Genomic DNA, 18,671 nt, shown 5'->3' on the forward strand with positions numbered 1-18,671 from the left:
TTTAAGTCATTTAGCAGACGCTCTTATCCAGAGCGACTTACAAACCAAACAAATTACTCTTATAGAATACATGTATATATTCTTCACATATTTCGCTTTTTAGAAGAAATGGAAAACAATGAAAACGCTGAGCTAAATCTGCATTAAAAGTTCGGGCTAACTTCCATTTTGAAAAAAGGGTTTAGAGATAAATAGAGGGTTCTGACAGGGACAGGGCCTGTTCCTGGCTGGCGAAGGTGCCCAGGAGCTTGGCGAAGGATGATAGACCGGGGGGAGCACACCATACGAGGGTATGTAGTTCGTAACAGTGTAGGTAGTTCGTAACGGTGTAGGTAGTTAGTTAGTAAATGCAGTGTCAGGTGAACTAGATCTAGTTCTACACCAGAAGCCTTACCTCGTAGTGGATGGCTTCCCATTCCATAGACAGTACCTGGACGAGCTGGCGCACCATTTCTTCTTTCTGGGGACAGGGGAGATGGGTAGATGGGTAAAAATAAAGAATAGCCATACAGCAGCATAACATGTGTGTGTGTTTCCACTCACCAGGGGGAGGACTGACCGGGGTGGTAGCAGGGGTCTTGGCTGGACCTTTGGGGTCTCTTCATACTGTGCGACCACTGAGCAATCCTGTCCAGAGTCTCAGTCACCTCCTCATAGAACTCAGAAGGGTGCGCTACAGAGAGGGATGGGAGGAGTGAATAGTACGAGTGTATAAAATGGGCCTCTGGATGTCGCAGGCTTTAATTCCAGCTTTTGTTCCAACACTCCTGTTTGAAATAATCAACTAAACATTCAACTTTGAATCAGGTGTGCTGCAGTGTTAATTTCGTCAACAATAACTATGACGAAAAATAGTCGTCAACAACCTATTGTTCCTGACAAAAACAAAATTACGATAACGAGACACCCTGGAAAAACTATGCCTATTACCAATTGCTTTTCATGTTAGTTGAAAAAATATAACGATAATTCCACGTGGGACTAATAGACATTCATTTTGACATGAAGTTCATTTTCATCTGTTTTGGCAGCGGTTCAAACTCATGAAAGACACCCTTGTCCACCTACCCTTGCCTTATGCCCTTGGGGAATTCCCGTCATCATCTTGGCGGGCAGTCCAAATGATTAGCCAAGCAAGGGAAGTTTGCAGCGTAAGCCCGTCAGCCCTCGTTCAGTCGAGTTTGCGAGTGAACAACTATGTTCACTCCGGGGCCTGAAACACAACATACAAGTGTATGTAAAAAGTAATGTAAAAAGGGTAGAAATTGTGCTACTAATGCACACGACTGCACAAACACGTCTCGTAAAAGTAATGTTTTTGTTTGGTTAGCGTTTGGAAATTGTAGAAATAAAACATTTTCCTTCTTCAGAAGTTTTATCTAGACAAGCTAACGTTAGTTAGCTAATTAATTTGCTAGCTATCATACAGTAAGCTTATATTAATAATTATATAGTTAATATGATTAGACATGCAATAATAATTAACTGTAGCGCGTATAAAGCACCCTGGCTGAAAACACAATCATTGCGGGATGAAAGAGCAGTGTTGCCAACTCCTCAGTAAGGAGAGTAGCTATTGGCTGTCCTAAAAGTTGCTAGAAGTTGCTAAATGACGTCATTACCTAATTTGCATATTTGGCCATATGCATGTAATTGTGATGGACGCTGTAGGAGAGAGGAATAATGTCGTGGGAGAGACAAAAAGTGAGTAAAAAACACCCTAAATATGTTTAGAACTACAAATAAACTTTCTGTTGATTCTTGATTTTTTTTATGTCACAATTTCAACCCTCCTGCTTTATCCGGGCTTGGGACTGGCAAATATACATTATTTGTCTTCAAATATATTTTGATTTGTTTAATATTTTTTTCCATATGCGTTATTTCATAGTTTTGATGTATTCACTAGTATTCTACAATGTAGAAAATAGTACAAATAAGAAAAACCCTTGAATGAGTTGGGTGTGTCTAAACTTTTGACTGGTACTGTATGTGTATGTAATTTTTTTGTACATTTTGAATAATGTGCTGTGAATAACAACGTGAATCCATCTCACCTCGACTTTGTCTCTGAAGAAGCCTGCCAGACCTGGGTTGGTTCCGTTTGGCCTTTTGTCCATTTTGTGTCATGTCTGGACCACTGTCTTTAGCTGAGCGACCACAGGGTGAATGGCTGCGGCTGCAGTCGTCTCTTAATTGAGGTTCTTCAAGCCATGTTTCTTCTTCTCTACTGAGCTGATCGTTTCACCCAGAGAGTCCCAGCCAATGTCCGGCTGCTTCCTCGACTCCTTTGCACTGGAAAGAATGGATAAAGTGATAGAAGGGTTGGATTGATTACAAAAAAAATATTCTGTTAAAAATAAAGGTTCAAGAATATGGGCGGCATCTTTAAAACACAACTAGGATGAGGGAGGATGGCAGAGATGTGAGGTTATGGGGATGAGGGGGATGAGAGGGGGTAGGCCTACGTGAGAGAGTTGTTACCTGTACTTGTTGTGGTCTTTGTAGCTTCCCCCACAGTCCCAGGCCGCTCATGCGAAGGATTGGAGAGAGAGCTGCTGCGGAGGAAAGCTTTCAGCACCAGATGAGTGTCTGCTTGATCTCAACCAGACAGATGGGTGGCAGGGTAGCCTAGTGGTTAGAGCGTTGGACTAGTAACCGGAAGGTTGCAAGTTCAAACCCCCAAGCTGACAAGGTACAAATCTGTCATTCTGCCCCCGAACAGGCAGTTAACCCACTGTTCCTAGGCTGTCATTGAAAATAAGAATTTGTTCTTAACTGACTTGCCTGGTTAAAAAATAATAATAATTGGCAAGACATCACAGAGAGAGAAATATTTTTGGCCTATGCCTGACATTTTTTTGTGTCTTAGTATGCAGTATAGCAACTCCTACAAGTGCATGTTTAAAAGCAACTCCTTCCTACAAGTGCATGTTTAAAATCAACTCCAAAGGCAACCCCAACCTGAAGATAGCAGCGCTTTCATTAGTCAAGGGATTTGATTGTAACATCTATCGCCTTTATTGACGAACAAACAGACTGACCCTTTGTAGCCTAGATCTGTCATGGTTCCACAGATGGGTTAGCTGACAATGTTACGAAAACGATGTGCATGCTTCAATGGGGCAGAAGTCAGTGAGTTGTTGTGATTCTGGACGGCCAAATAACTACCAAAAATGACAAGAAACGGCCATGTGGGGAATTGTAAGTGACTAATTTCAGCTAGTTTCATCTTGTTTTGAGGTGTTTTGACTGATTTCATGACAATGCTAAGTTGGCAAAAGAATTGCTAGCCAGTTAACCAACAACTGTAACAAGTGCTCATTGTGCAAATGTATTTGTTTTAAATAAACATTGGAGAACAAATATAGTTTGCAGTCTGTTTTGCCCCATAGTTGCCCGAGTGTCGGATGTTCTGCTAATGGAACAGTGTTTTTTTTAACCTGAATACAACAGTGACGAACACCATGGTAACTTGGCTAATGCCATCGCACTCATAGGAAAGTGAAAGCAATGCCGCACACAAACAAACGGCTAGAGAATCTAGTCTACCCACAGTTCAATCATTCTACACACAAGAGTTTGAACACCTCCGCAATGATGTTTTAGTCTTGAAATCTATGCAGCCTACTCAATCACTTTTTATTGCTACTGTTTTACAGGCCTCCTGGGCCATATCCACAGTGTTCCTCACCGAGATCCCTGAATTCGTAATCGGACCTTGTAGTCATGGTAGATAATTTTCACATTTTTGGTGACTTTAATATTCACATTGAAAAGTCCATAGACCCATTCCAAAAGGCTTTCGCGGCCATCATCGACTCAGTTGGTTTTGTCCAACATGTCTCCGGACCTAGTCATTGCCACTATCAAGGCTCAGGAGAAGACCCAGATGCAGAAAGTTTCAAAGTAACAAAAGTATAGCATAGCTAACTAAAGAGCAGCATTCCCCAAGAGAGGATAGCTTTCACTTCAGCAGTGATGAATTCATGAAATTCTTCGATGAAAAGATCATGATCATTAGAAAGCAAATCACAGACTACTTTGAAGCTGCATATTTTTCCAAAACTCAGTTGTCCTGAGTCTGCACAGAACTGCCAGGACCTAGGATCAATGGAGACAATCAATTTTTTAAATCCTGTATCTCTTGACACATTCATTGAAATAGTCATGGCCTCTAAACCTTCAAGCTGCATACTGGACCCTATTCCAACTAAACTACTGAAAGAGCAACTTCCTGTGCTTGGCCCTCCTATGTTGAACATAATAAATGGCTCCCTATCCACTGGATGTGTACCAAACTCACTAAAAGTGCTAGTAATAAAGCCTATCTTGAAAAAGCCAAACCTTGAACCGGAAAATGTCAATCGGCCTATATCAAATCTCCCATTCCTCTCAAAAACGATAGAAAAAGCTGTTGCGCAGTAAATCACTGCCTTCCTGAAGACAAATAATGTATATGAAATGCTTCAGTCTGGTTTTAGACGTTATAGTAGCACTGAGACTGTACTCGTGACGGTGGTAAATGACCTTTTAATGCGATAGACTAAGGCTCTGCATCTGTTCTCGTGCTCCTAGACCTTAGTGCTGCTTTTGACGCCATCGATCACCACATTCTTTGGGAGAGATTGGATTCCCTAAATGGTATAATTAATTTCTCTACATGGACAAGTTGCTTGGTTTAGATCTTATCTGCCGGAAAGATATCAGTTTGTCTATGTGTATGGTTTGTACTCTGACAAATCAATTGTAAGTTTCAGTGTTCCTCAAGGTTCCATTTTAGGACCACTATTGTTTTCACTACATATTCCACACGGTTATTCGGAAACACAATGTCAACTTTCACTGCTCTGCGGATGACATACAGCTGTACATTTTGATGAAACATGGTGAAGCTCCAAAATTGCCTACCCTGGAAGCCTGTGTTTTAGACATAAGAAAGTGCATGGCAGCACATTTTTTGACTTTCAAAACTCGGACAAAACAAAGATACTAGTTCTAGGTCCCAAGAAACAAAGAGTTCTGCTGTTGGATCTGACAATTAATATCGATGGTTGTATAGTTGTCTCAAATAAAACTGTGAAGGACCTTGGCGTTACTCTGGACCCGGATCTCTCTTTTGACGAACATATCAAGAATATTTCAAGGACAGCTTTTTTCCATCTTTGTAACGTTGCAAAAATCAGAAACCTTTTGTCCAAACATGATGCAGAAAAAGCTAATCCATGCTTTTGTCTCTTCTAGATTAGACTATTGCAATGCTCTACTCTCTGGTTACCCAGATAAGGGCACTAAATAAACTTCAGTTTGTGCTAAACATGGCTGCTGGAATCTTGACTAGACCAAAAACATTTGATCATGTTACTCCAGTGCTAGCCTCTCTACACTGGCTTCCTGTTAAAGCTAGGGTTGATTTCAAGGTTTTACTGCTAACCTACAAAGCATTACATGGGCTTGCTCCTAACTCTCTCTCTGAATTGGTTCTGCCATACATACCTACGGTCACAAGACGCAGGCATCCTTACTGTCCCTAGAATTTCAAAGCAAACAGCTGGAGGCAGGGCTTTCTCCTAATGAGCTCAATTTTTATGGAATGGTCTGCCTATTCTTGTGAGAGACGCAGACTCGGTCTCAACCTTTTAAGTTTTTATTAAAGACTCATCTCTTCAGCAGGTCCTATGATTGAATGTAGTCTTGCCCAGGGGTGTGAATGTGAACAGAAAGGCACTGGAGTGCTTCAAGAGGGCCACCATTGTTCCTGTTCCCCAGAAAGCTAAGGTAACTGAGCCAAACGACTACCGCCCCGTAGCACTCACTTCCGTCATCATGAAGTGCTTTGAGAGACTAGTCAAGGACCATATCACCTCCACCCTACCTGACACCCTAGACCTACTCCAATTTGCTTACCGCCCAAATAGGTCCACAGACGATGCAATCTCAACCACACTGCACACTGCCCTAAACCATCTGGAAAAGAGGAATACCTATGCTGTTAATCGACTACAGCTCGGCATTTAACACCATAGTACCCTCCAAGCTCGTCATCAAGCTCGAGACCCTGGGTCTCGACCCCGCCCTGTGCAACTGGGTACTGGACTTCCTGTCGGGCCGCCCCCAGGTGGTGAGGGTAGGCAACAACATCTCCAGCCCGCTGATCCTCAACACTGGGGCCCCACAAGGGTGCGTTCTGAGCCCTCTCCTGTACTCCCTGTTCACCCACGACTGCGTGGCCACGCACGCCTCCAACTCAATCATCAAGTTTGCGGACGACACGACAGTAGTAGGCTTGATTACCAACAACGACGAGACGGCCTACAGGGAGGAGGTGAGGGCCCTCGGAGTGTGGTGTCAGGAAAATAACCTCACACTCAACGTCAACAAAACTAAGGAGATGATTGTGGACTTCAGGAAACAGCAGAGGGAACACCCCCCTTTCCACATCAATGGAACAGTAGTGGAGAGGGTAGTAAGTTTTAAGTTCCTCGGCATACACATCACAGACAAACTGAATTGGTCCACCCACACAGACAGCATCGTGAAGAAGGCGCAGCAGCGCCTCTTCAACCTCAGGAGGCTGAAGAAGCACACACAAACTTCTACAGATGCACAATCGAGAGCATCCTGGCGGGCTGTATCACCGCCTGGTACGGCAACTGCTCCACCCACAACCGTAAGGCTCTCCAGAGGGTAGTGAGGTCTGCACAACGCATCACCGGGGGCAAACTACCTGCCCTCCAGGACACCTACACCACCCGATGTTACAGGAAGGCCATAATGATCATCAAGGACAACAACCACCCGAGCCACTGCCTGTTCACCCCGCTATCATCCAGAAGGCGAGGTCAGTACAGCTGCATCAAAGCTGGGACCGAGAGACTGAAAAACAGCTTCTATCTCAAGGCCATCAGACTGTTAAACAGCCACCACTAACATTGAGTGGCTGCTGCCAACACACTGACTCAACTCCAGCCACTTTAATAATGGGAATTGATGGGAAATGATGTAAAATATATCACTCGCCACTTTAAACAATGCTTCCTAATATAATGTTTACATACCCTACATTATTCATCTCATATGTATATGTATATACTGTACTCTATATCATCGACTGCATCTTTATGTAATACATGTATCACGAGCCACTTTAACTATGCCACTTTGTTTACATACTCATCTCATATGTATGTACTGTACTCGATACCATCTACTGCATCTTGCCGATGCCGCTCTGTACCGTCACTCATTCATATATCTTTATGTACATTTTCTTTATCCCCCTACACTTGTGTGTATAAGACAGTAGTTTTGGAATTGTTAGTTAGATTACTTGTTGGTTATTACTGCATTGTCGGAACTAGAAGCACAAGCATTTCGCTACACTCGCATTAACATCTGCTAACCATGTGTATGTGACAAATAAAATTGGATTTGATTTGATTTTGAGCGACGAACCGCCCTTGTGGTCTCTGCCTGGCTGGTTCCCCTCTCTACACTGGGATTCTCTGCCTCTAACCCTATTACGGGGGCTGAGTCACTGGCTTACTGGTGCTCTTCCATGCCGTCCCTAGGAAGGATGTGTCACTTGAGTGGGTTGAGTCACAGATGACTCCCTGTCTGGGTTGGTGCCCCCCTCGGGTTCGTGCCGTGGGGGAGATTTCCGTGGGCTATACTCGTGGGCCTTGTTTCAGGGTAGTAGGTTGGTGGTTGAAGATATCCCTCTAGTGTTGTGGGGGCTGTGCTTTGGCAAAGTGGGTGGGGTTATATCCTGCCTATTTGGCCCTGTCCGGGGGTATCGTCGGACAGGGCCACAGTGTCTCCCGACCCCTCCTGTCATATATACTGCCTCCAGTATATATGCTGCAATAGTTTGTGTCAGGGGGCTAGGGTCTCTCTCTCTCTCTCTCTCTCTCTCTCTCTATCTATCTATCTATCTATCTATCTATCTATCTATCTATCTATCTATCTATCTATCTACTTGGCCTGAGGACTCCTTGCTGTCCCCAGTCCACCTGGACATGCTACATTGTCCCGGACCTGCTGTTGTGGCCTCTTCCACTCAAGGCCATTCAGACACTTGTTCCGAAGCCACTCCTGCATTGTCTTGGCTGTGTGCTTTGGGTCGTTGTCCTGTTGGAAGGTGAACCTTCGCCCCAGTGGGAGGTCCTGAGCTCTCTGGAGTAGGTTTTCATCAAGGATCTCTCTGTACTTTGCTCCATTCATCTTTCCATCAATCCTGACTAGTTTCCCAGTTCTGCCACTGAAAAACATCCCCACAGCATGATGCTGCGACCACCTGTCAGGTTTCCTCCAGACGTGACACTTGATATTCAGGCCAAAGAGTTCCATCTTGGTTTCATCAGACCAGAGAATCTTGTTTCTCAAGGTCTGAGAGTCTTCAGGTGCCTTTTGGCAAACTTCAAGTGGGATGTCATGTGCCTTTTACTGAGGAGTGGCTTCCGCCTGGCCACTCTACCATAATGTTTTGGTACCTTCCCCAGATCTGTGCCTTGACACAATCATGTCTTGGAGGGTTATGTTCTGACATGTACTGTCAACTGTGGGACATTATATAGACAGGTGTGTGCCTTTCCAAATCATGTCAATTGAATGGACCACAGGTGGACTCCAATCAAGTTGTAGAAACATCTCAAGGATGATCAATGGAAACAGGTTGCAGCTGAGCTCATAGCAAAGGGTCTGAATACTTACGTAAATATGGTATTTCTGTTTTTTCAAATTTGCTAAATGGCAACAAAGAAATTCACGTTGTCATTATGTGGTATGCGTGTAGACTGCTCAGGATTTTTTATTTATTTGATCCATTTTAGAATAAGGCTGTAACGTAACAAAATGTGTAAAAAGTCAAGGGGTCTGAATACTTCTGAAGGCACTATATTTCAACAAATGCCTGTCCAGGGGAGTATAATGTGCTGTACTTCTTTTCAGACAATAATGCTTGATGGCAGATATTTTTCCTGGAGTGGACTACATGGGGACCCAGCTTGTGCTGTTGGAGCTGTCTCCATCCCTCTCTAGATCGATAATATGCTGGATAAAGACTTGGGGGACTCCAACTGGACCCTGGACTTCCTGACGGGCCGCCCCCAGGTGGTAAGGGTAGGTAACAACACATTCGCCACACTTATCCTCAACACGGGGGCCCCTCAGGTGCGTACCCTCCTGTACTCCCTGTTTACTCGTGACTGCACAGCCCCAGGCACGACTCCAACACCGTCATTAAGTTTGCTGATGACACAACATCGGTAGGCCTGATCACTGACAACAACGATACAGCCTATAGGGAGGAGGTCAGAGACCTGACCGTGTGGTGCCAGGACAACAACCTCTCCCTCAACGTGATCAAGACAAAGGAGATGATTGTGGACTACAGGAAAGAGAGGACCGAGCACGCCCCCATTCTCATCGACGAGGCTGTAGTGGAACTTGAGAGCTTCAAGTTTCTTGGCGTCCACATCACCAACATACTAACATGGTCCAAGCACACCATGACAGTCATGAAGAGGGCACAACAAAACCTATTCCCCCTCAGGAGACTGAAATATTTGGCATGGGTCCTCAGATCCTCAAAAGGTTTTACAGCTGCACCATCGAGAGCATCCTGACAGGTTGCATCACTGCCTGGTATGGCAACTGCTCGGCCTCCGACCACAATACACTACAGAGGGTAGTGCCTACGGCCCAGTACATCACTGGGGCCAAGCTTTCTGCCATCCAGGACCTCTTCACCAGGCGGTGTCAGAGGAAGACCCTAAAAAGTGTCAGACTCCAGCCACTCTAGTCATACATTTACATTTAAGTCATTTAGCAGACGCTCTTATCCAGAGCGACTTACAAATTGGTGCATTCACCTTATGACATCCAGTGGAACAGCCACTTTACAATAGTGCATCTAAATCTTTTAAGGGGGGGGGGGGTGAGAAGGATTACTTTATCCTATCCTAGGTATTCCTTAAAGAGGTGGGGTTTCAGGTGTCTCCGGAAGGTGGTGATTGACTCCGCTGTCCTGGCATCGTGAGGGAGTTTGTTCCACCATTGGGGGGCCAGAGCAGCGAACAGTTTTGACTGGGCTGAGCGGGAACTGTACTTCCTCAGTGGTAGGGAGGCGAGCAGGCCAGAGGTGGATGAACGCAGTGCCCTTGTTTGGGTGTAGGGCCTGATCAGAGCCTGGAGATACTGAGGTGCCGTTCCCCTCACAGCTCCGTAGGCAAGCACCATGGTCTTGTAGCGGATGCGAGCTTCAACTGGAAGCCAGTGGAGAGAGCGGAGGAGCGGGGTGACGTGAGAGAACTTGGGAAGGTTGAACACCAGACGGGCTGCGGCGTTCTGGATGAGTTGTAGGGGTTTAATGGCACAGGTAGGGAGCCCAGCCAACAGCGAGTTGCAGTAATCCAGACGGGAGATGACAAGTGCCTGGATTAGGACCTGCGCCGCTTCCTGTGTGAGGCAGGGTCGTACTCTGCAGATGTTGTAGAGCATGAACCTACAGGAACGGGCCACCGCCTTGATGTTAGTTGAGAACGACAGGGTGTTGTCCAGGATCACGCCAAGGTTCTTAGCGCTCTGGGAGGAGGACACAATGGAGTTGTCAACCGTGATGGCGAGATCATGGAACGGGCAGTCCTTCCCCGGGAGGAAGAGCAGCTCCGTCTTGCCGAGGTTCAGCAGGGGGAAAGGAGAAGATTAATTGTGTGTCGTCTGCATAGCAATGATAGGAGAGACCATGTGAGGTTATGACAGAGCCAAGTGACTTGGTGTATAGCGAGAATAGGAGAGGGCCTAGAACAGAGCCCTGGGGGACACCAGTGGTGAGAGCGCGAGGAGACAGATTCTCGCCACGCCACCTGGTAGGAGCGACCTGTCAGGTAGGACGCAATCCAAGCGTGTGCCGCGCCGGAGATGCCCAACTAGGAGAGGGTGGAGAGGAGGATCTGATGGTTCACAGTATCGAAGGCAGCCGATAGGTCTAGAAGGATGAGAGCAGAGGAGAGAGAGTTAGCTTTAGCGGTGCGGAGCGCCTCCGTGATACAGAGAAGAGCAGTCTCAGTTGAATGACTAGTCTTGAAACCTGACTGATTTGGATCAAGAAGGTCATTCTGAGAGAGATAGCGGGAGAGCTGGCCAAGGACGGCACGTTCAAGAGTTTTGGAGAGAAAAGAAAGAAGGGATACTGGTCTGTAGTTGTTGACATCGGAGGGATCGAGTGTAGGTTTTTTCAGAAGGGGTGCAACTCTCGCTCTCTTGATGACGGAGGGGACTTAGCCAGCGGTCAGGGATGAGTTGATGAGCGAGGTGAAGTAAGGGAGAAGGTCTCCGGAAATGGTCTGGAGAAGAGAGGAGGGGATAGGGTCAAGCGGGCAGGTTGTTGGGCGGCCGGCCGTCACAAGACGCGAGATTTCATCTGGAGAGAGAGGGGAGAAAAAGGTCAGAGCACAGGGTAGGGCAGTGTGAGCAGAACCAGCGGTGCCGTTTGACTTAGCAAACGAGGATCGGATGTCGTCGACCTTCTTTTCAAAATGGTTGACGAAGTCATCTGCAGAGAGGGAGGAGGGGGGGAGGGGGAGGAGGATTCAGGAGGGAGGAGAAGGTGGCAAAGAGCTTCCTAGGGTTAGAGGCAGATGCTTGGAATTTAGAGTGGTAGAAAATGGCTTTAGCAGCAGAGACAGAGGAGGAAAATGTAGAGAGGAGGGAGTGAAAGGATGCCAGGTCCGCAGGGAGGCGAGTTTTCCTCCATTTCCGCTCGGCTGCCCGGAGCCCTGTTCTGTGAGCTCGCAATGAGTCGTCGAGCCACGGGGCGGGAGGGGAGGACCGAGCCGGTCTGGAGGATAGGGGACATAGAGAGTCAAAGGATGCAGAAAGGGAGGAGAGGAGGGTTGAGGAGGCAGAATCAGGAGATAGGTTGGAGAAGGTTTGAGCAGAGGGAAGAGATGATAGGATGGAAGAGGAGAGAGTAGCGGGGGAGAGAGAGCGAAGGTTGGGACGGCGCGATACCATCCGAGTAGGGGCAGTGTGGGAGGTGTTGGATGAGAGCGAGAGGGAAAAGGATACAAGGTAGTGGTCGGAGACTTGGAGGGGAGTTGCAATGAGGTTAGTGGAAGAACAGCATCTAGTAAAGATGAGGTCGAGCGTATTGCCTGCCTTGTGAGTAGGGGGGGAAGGTGAGAGGGTGAGGTCAAAAGAGGAGAGGAGTGGAAAGAAGGAGGCAGAGAGGAATGAGTCAAAGGTAGACGTGGGGAGGTTAAAGTCGCCCAGAACTGTGAGAGGTGAGCCGTCCTCAGGAAAGGAGCTTATCAAGGCATCAAACTCATTGATGAACTCTCCGAGGGGACCTGGAGGGCGATAAATGATAAGGATGTTAAGCTTGAAAGGGCTGGTAACTGTGACAGCATGGAATTCAAAGGAGGCGATAGACATATGGGTAAGGGGAGAAAGAGAGAATGACCACTTGGGAGAGATGAGGATCCCGGTGCCACCACCCCGCTGACCAGAAGCTCTCGGGGTGTGCGAGAACACGTGGGCGGACGAAGAGAGAGCAGTAGGAGTAGCAGTGTTATCTGTGGTGATCCATGTTTCCGTCAGTGCCAAGAAGTCGAGGGACTGGAGGGAGGCATAGGCTGAGATGAACTCTGCCTTGTTGGCCGCAGATCGGCAGTTCCAGAGGCTACCGGAGACCTGGAACTCCACGTGGGTCGTGCGCGCTGGGACCACCAGATTAGGGTGGCCGCGGCCACGCGGTGTGGAGCGTTTGTATGGTCTGTGCAGAGAGGAGAGAACAGGGATAGACAGACACATAGTTGACAGGCTACAGAAGAGGCTACGCTAATGCAAGGAGATTGGAATGACAAGTGGACTACACGTCTCGAATGTTCAGAAAGTTAAGCTTACGTAGCAAGAATCTTATTGACTAAAATGATTAAAATGATACAGTACTGCTGAAGTAGGCTAGCTGGCAGTGGCTGCGTTGTTGACTTTGTAGGCTAGCTGGCAGTGGCTGCGTTGTTGACACTACACTAATCAAGTCGTTCCGTTGAGTGTAATAGTTTCTACAGTGCTGCTATTCGGGGGCAAGCTGGCTAGCTAGCAGTGTTGATTACGTTACGTTGCGTTAAAAGAACGACAATAGCTGGCAGCTAACCTAGAAAATCGCTCTAGACTACACAATTATCTTTGATACAAAGACGGCTATGTAGCTAGCTATGTAGCTAGCTACGATCAAACAAATCAAACCGTTGTGCTGTAATGAAATGAAATGAAAATGTGATACTACCTGTGGAGCGAAGCGGAATGCGACCGGGTTGTTGAGTGCGGAAGTTCTATTCGGTAGACGTTGGCTAGCTGTTGGCTAGCTAGCAGTGTCTCCTACGTTAAGGACGACAAATAGCTGGCTAGCTAACCTCGGTAAATTAAGATAATCACTCTAAGACTACACACTCTAAACTACACAATTATCTTGGATACGAAGACAGCAAAGACAACTATGTAGCTAGCTAACACTACACTAATCAAGTTGTTCAGTTGAGTGTAATAGTTTCTACAGTGCTGCTATTCGGTAGACGGTGGACGTTTGCTAGCTGGCTAGCTGCTGGGCAGATAGCAGTGTAGACTACATTAGGACGACGAAATACGATAATTACGCAATTATCTTTGATACAAAGACGGCTATGTAGCTAGCTAAGAAGAAATTGCTAAGATTAGACAAATCAAACCGTTGTACTATAATGAAATGTAATGAAAAGTTATACTACCTGCGGAGCGAAGTGCGGATGCGACCGCTCGCTCCAACCCGGAAGTAGTCCTCATAGACTGTTCTCTCTGCTACCTTACGGTCTGTACCGGTACCCCCTGTAATATAGCTCGTTATTTACTGGTCTGCCTCTCTAACCTCTGTTTCTCAATCCTGGTGCTGGTGACCCAAAGGTGGGCATATTCTTATTTTGTCCTAACACTACACAGCTGATTCAAATGATCAATAGATCAAGCATTGATTATAATCAGATGTGTTGTACTAAGGCAAAAACTCAAATGTGCACCCTTTGGGTGTCACGCCTGCTCCCGCTCCTCCTCCCTGGCGCTCGAGGGCATAAGATAAGCAATGACTGAGTGTGGTTCCATGACTACAATGGTTCAAGCCAAGGTCGACACTGTGCCATTTTGCCCATAATTTTGCAAGGCACTTAACCCCCACAATTGCTATCCCCCCAGGGGTGCAGAACAGCAGGTTGTTGGGAAAAGCAGAAGACCCATTTCCGTTACTAAGCAATGGACAACAAAGTATCTGTTCTATCCATGTTCTTGTCACAAGATGGCTCTTTGCGCATATCTACACCTACACCACGGTTGCCTCCATTTCACCGCTGTATAGGTATTTATTGTATTGTACTACACTGCCATTACTGTATATATGGATACTATTTAATTGTGCTATGTAAACCATCCTGTATCTTCAGAACAATAAACTGAGTTATAAACTGAGTTTATTACTATGCCTACTTAACTTGACACCATGAAAGACTCTCTCACTATGCCTACTTTGAAAATTAAATTTAATCTCTCTAAAGGACAAAATAGGGAGGTGGAAAGACAGACAAGACAACATATAGGTGGGGATAGGTTCTGGATTTCTAGGGCCCGATGAGAACCATATCCCCACAACAATAAAATGGTAAACGTATCAGTCTAGTGATATTCAGATCCGCACAGCTCCCTGTCCTAGAACGCGGACGGTCTGAGACTGCTTGGCGATGTCACCGATGGCCCCGCCTCCGGTGCTGAACGAGAAGAAGACAGACGGCAGGGAAACCTGCCGACAATAGTGATTTTCAGTGGCGTGGCAAAACAGCCCAGAGAGAGAAAGTACTGTAACACAGGAAGAATCACGTCCCTTACTTGGCGGAGCTAAAGCTCCTAGATTTGCGTTTGTACCATGCCTCTCTCAGTCCTCTGCTCTCAGATCACCAATCAGCTCCACAGTCCCTGTTCATCATCAGTGCAGCCGGCCACTTGCTCACTCGAATTAGCTGGTAAGACTTCTCGTCCCGCAGACACTGGTCCAGTGCAATCACAGCAAACAGACATTTGTACCCCCTTTTTCTCCCCAGTTTCGTGATATCCAATTGCGATCCAATTACGATCTTATCTCATCGCTGCAACTCCACAACGGGCCAGGAGAGGCAAAGGTCGAGTCATACATCCTCTGAAACATGACCCGCCAAACCGCGCCTCTTAACACCCGCCCGCTTAACCCGGAAGCCAGCTGCACAAATGTGCCAGAGGAAACATTGTTCAACTGACGACCGAAGTCAGCCTGCAGGTGCCCGGCCCGCCACAAGGATTCGCTAGAGCGCGATGAGCCAAGTAAAGCCCCCCTGGCCAAACCCTCTCCTAACGACGCTGGCCCATTGTGCACAGCCCTATGGGACTCCCGGTCACGGCCGGTTGTGTGACAGCCTGGGATTGAACCTGGGTCTGTAGTGACGCCTCAAGAACTGTGATGCAGTGCCTTAGACTGCGCTACTTGGGAGGCTCAAGACATAGACACGGAAAGTCATTCTCAACTCTCAGCACCGAACAACACAAAACGCAGAACTTTTAAAGCAAATGACAGCCAATCCCCAGCTATTAGCTAACTCACTGCAGGCGGATATGATCACACCAGTCCCGCCACCCACTTATCTACCAATCCATCTCGTGACAGGCATATCCTTTTTTTTTTCAACAACAAAAATTACTCCTATCAGATACAATGGGGTGTTATCAGAACTACACAATATTTCCCACAACAATTTACCTTTTTTTCCGTTCTTCTGGACAAAAGTCCATTCATCCTTATTTTCACCGCCATGAGGTTCAAGCACCATATCCGCTTCTACCAAACATAACAGCTGCACATGTCCACTCTTTTTTTCTTCTTTAAAGTTTTATGGCAGACTACACCTATTGGTGTATTGCTGCCACCTACTGTACGGGGTCTTCTTTTATATTACTGCGGTCTGCAAATAAATGCTATAAGTGCATGCCGCCACCTACTGTTTTGGCTGTATATCAGCCCAAATAATTAACCAAATAAAACTAAACTAAATAAACCAAACTAAACTCAATGTACTCATTTATACAGATTAAACTGCGAACGCCCATCCACTACCGGCTTTGGGGCCTGAGAAGGAAGAGCATCTTCGGAAAAGTCCTGGAAACCCAAAAACCTTTCAGCAGCAGATACTATTCTGCCCTACCAAGCAAAAAGGCAGTAACTCCTCATTTGGCCAAAAATTATGTCATTTTTGCTTCATTAAATACATGCTTAATCATATGGACAAGTATCCTGCCTCGTATTGTGTTTTAGAGAAAATGGGGGTCATATTAGCAGTAACTGCAATAAGTTAGTGTGAAACCAGGGTAAATAAAAGCAGTTTTTCTCAGTTCCACGATATGAGCAGTTACTGCCTTTTTGCTTGGTAAGGCAGTATTATGTCCAGTTTCTTGGACTTTTTGTTCGTTTGTACAGCACAATTAATCACATGTGCAATAAAGACCATAAAATCCACCTTCACAATCAGCATATCAGTTTCCCTCAACTGTTGAACAACACTCTGAATCTCCACAGTCTGCAGAGCATCGACCGCCACTTCTTCAGCTCCCTTTGCTCCTTCAACTATTTCATGTGCCAACGTGTAGGAGACCTGCTGTATAGTCCTGACGCTTGTCACTTCATACTACTTTACCCTAACCAGGCACTCCGGGGATTTGGGAATGTGGCTGCCATCACAATTACAACATCGTACACCCTCTGATTCTTCAACAACATTTCTTCGGCACACACTTGATACATGTCCATACCTTTTACAATTCCGGCAAACAACGGCTTAAAAGTTGTCCGCTCTCTTAAAGTGGAAGCTCTTTTCATGCCACTTCAATCCAGTTACACCAGCAGTTGTCATGCCCTGGCCTTAGTTATCTTTGTTTTCTTTATTATTTTGGTTAGGCCAGGGTGTGATATGGGTGATTTATGTGTTTTGTCTTGTCTAGGGGTTTTTGTAGATTTATGGGGTTGTGTTCAGTTAGGTGTCTAGGTAAGTCTATGGTTGCCTAGATTGGTTCTCAATCAGAGGCAGGTGTTTATTGTTGTCTCTGATTGGGAACCATATTTAGGCAGCCATATTCTTTGGGTATTTTGTGGGTGATTGTTTCCTGTCTTTGCGTTTTATGCACCACTTAGGACTGTTTCAGTTTTCACGTTTATTGTTTTGTAGTTTGTTCATGTTAAGTGTCTCTTATTAAAGAACCATGAACTTCAACCACGCTGCGTGGAAGAAAGCCGTGACAGAATCACCCACCATAACAGGACCAAGCGCCGTGGTGACAGGCAGTGGCAGGAGGAGCAGCAATGTCAGGATTATTGGACTTGGGAGCAAAATCTGGACTATACGAGTTGGGAAGAGATAGACAGGTGGGCGGTCGACCCAGGGCGAGTGCCGGAGCCAGCCTGGGATTCGCTGGAGCAGTGTGAGGAGGGTTACAGGAGAATGGAGTTGGAGAAACGAGCACAGCGGCGTGGTAGGAAGCCCGAGAGTCAGCCCCTAAAATGTCTTGGGGGGTGGCACACAGGAAGTATGGCGAAGCTAGGTAGGAGACCTGCTCCGACTTCCTGTGCTTACCGGAGAGCGAGAGAGACCGGGCAGGCACCGTGTTATGCTGTGGAGCGCATGGTGTCTCCAGTGCGGGTGCATAGCCTTCTGTAGCTCAGTTGGTAGAGCATGGCGCTTGTAACGCCAGGGTAGTGGGTTCGATCCCCGGGACCACCCATACGTAGAATGTATGCACACATGACTGTAAGTCGCTTTGGATAAAAGCGTCTGCTAAATGGCATATATTATTATTATTATTATAGCCCGGTGCAGTACATACCAGCTCCTCGCATCGGCCGGGCTCGAGTGGGCATCGAGACAAGTGCCATGAAGCCGGCTCTACGCATCTGGTCTCCAGTGCGTCTCCTTGGGCCGGCGTACATGGCACCAGCCTTAAGCATTGGTGACCCCGGTTCGCCTGCACAGCCCAGTGCGGGCTATTCCACCTCACCGCACTGGCAGGGCGACCGGGCGCATTCAACCAGGTAAGGTTGGGCAGGCTCGGTGCTCAAGAGCTCCAGTGCACCTGCACGGTCCGGTCTATCCAGTGCCACCTACATGCACCAGCCCTCCGGTGGCAGCCCCCCGCACCAGGCTTCCTGTGCGTGTCCAGAGCCCAGTACTCCCCGTTCCTCCTTCCCGCACTCGCACTGAGGTGCGTGTCCTCGGCCCAGTATCACCAGAGCCGGCACCACGCACCAGGCCTACAGTGCGCCTCGTCTGTCCAGAGCTGCTAGTCTCCCGTCTGTCCAGAGCTGCTAGAGTCTCCCGTCAGCCAGGATCCGCCAGAGCCGCCAGTCAGCCAGGATCCGCCAGAGCCACCAGTCAGCCAGGATCCACCAGAGCCGCCAGTCAGCCAGGATCCGCCAGAGCTGCCAGTCAGCCAGGATCCGCCAGAGCCGCCAGTCAGCCAGGATCCGCCAGAGCCGCCAGTCAGCCAGGATCCGCCAGAGCCGCCAGTCAGCCAGGATCCGCCAGAGCCGCCAGTCAGCCAGGATCCGCCAGAGCCGTCAACCTGCCTGAGCTACC

This window comes from Oncorhynchus keta, chromosome 26 (assembly GCF_023373465.1).
Source record: "Oncorhynchus keta strain PuntledgeMale-10-30-2019 chromosome 26, Oket_V2, whole genome shotgun sequence".
Classification (NCBI taxonomy): Eukaryota; Metazoa; Chordata; class Actinopteri; order Salmoniformes; family Salmonidae; genus Oncorhynchus; species Oncorhynchus keta.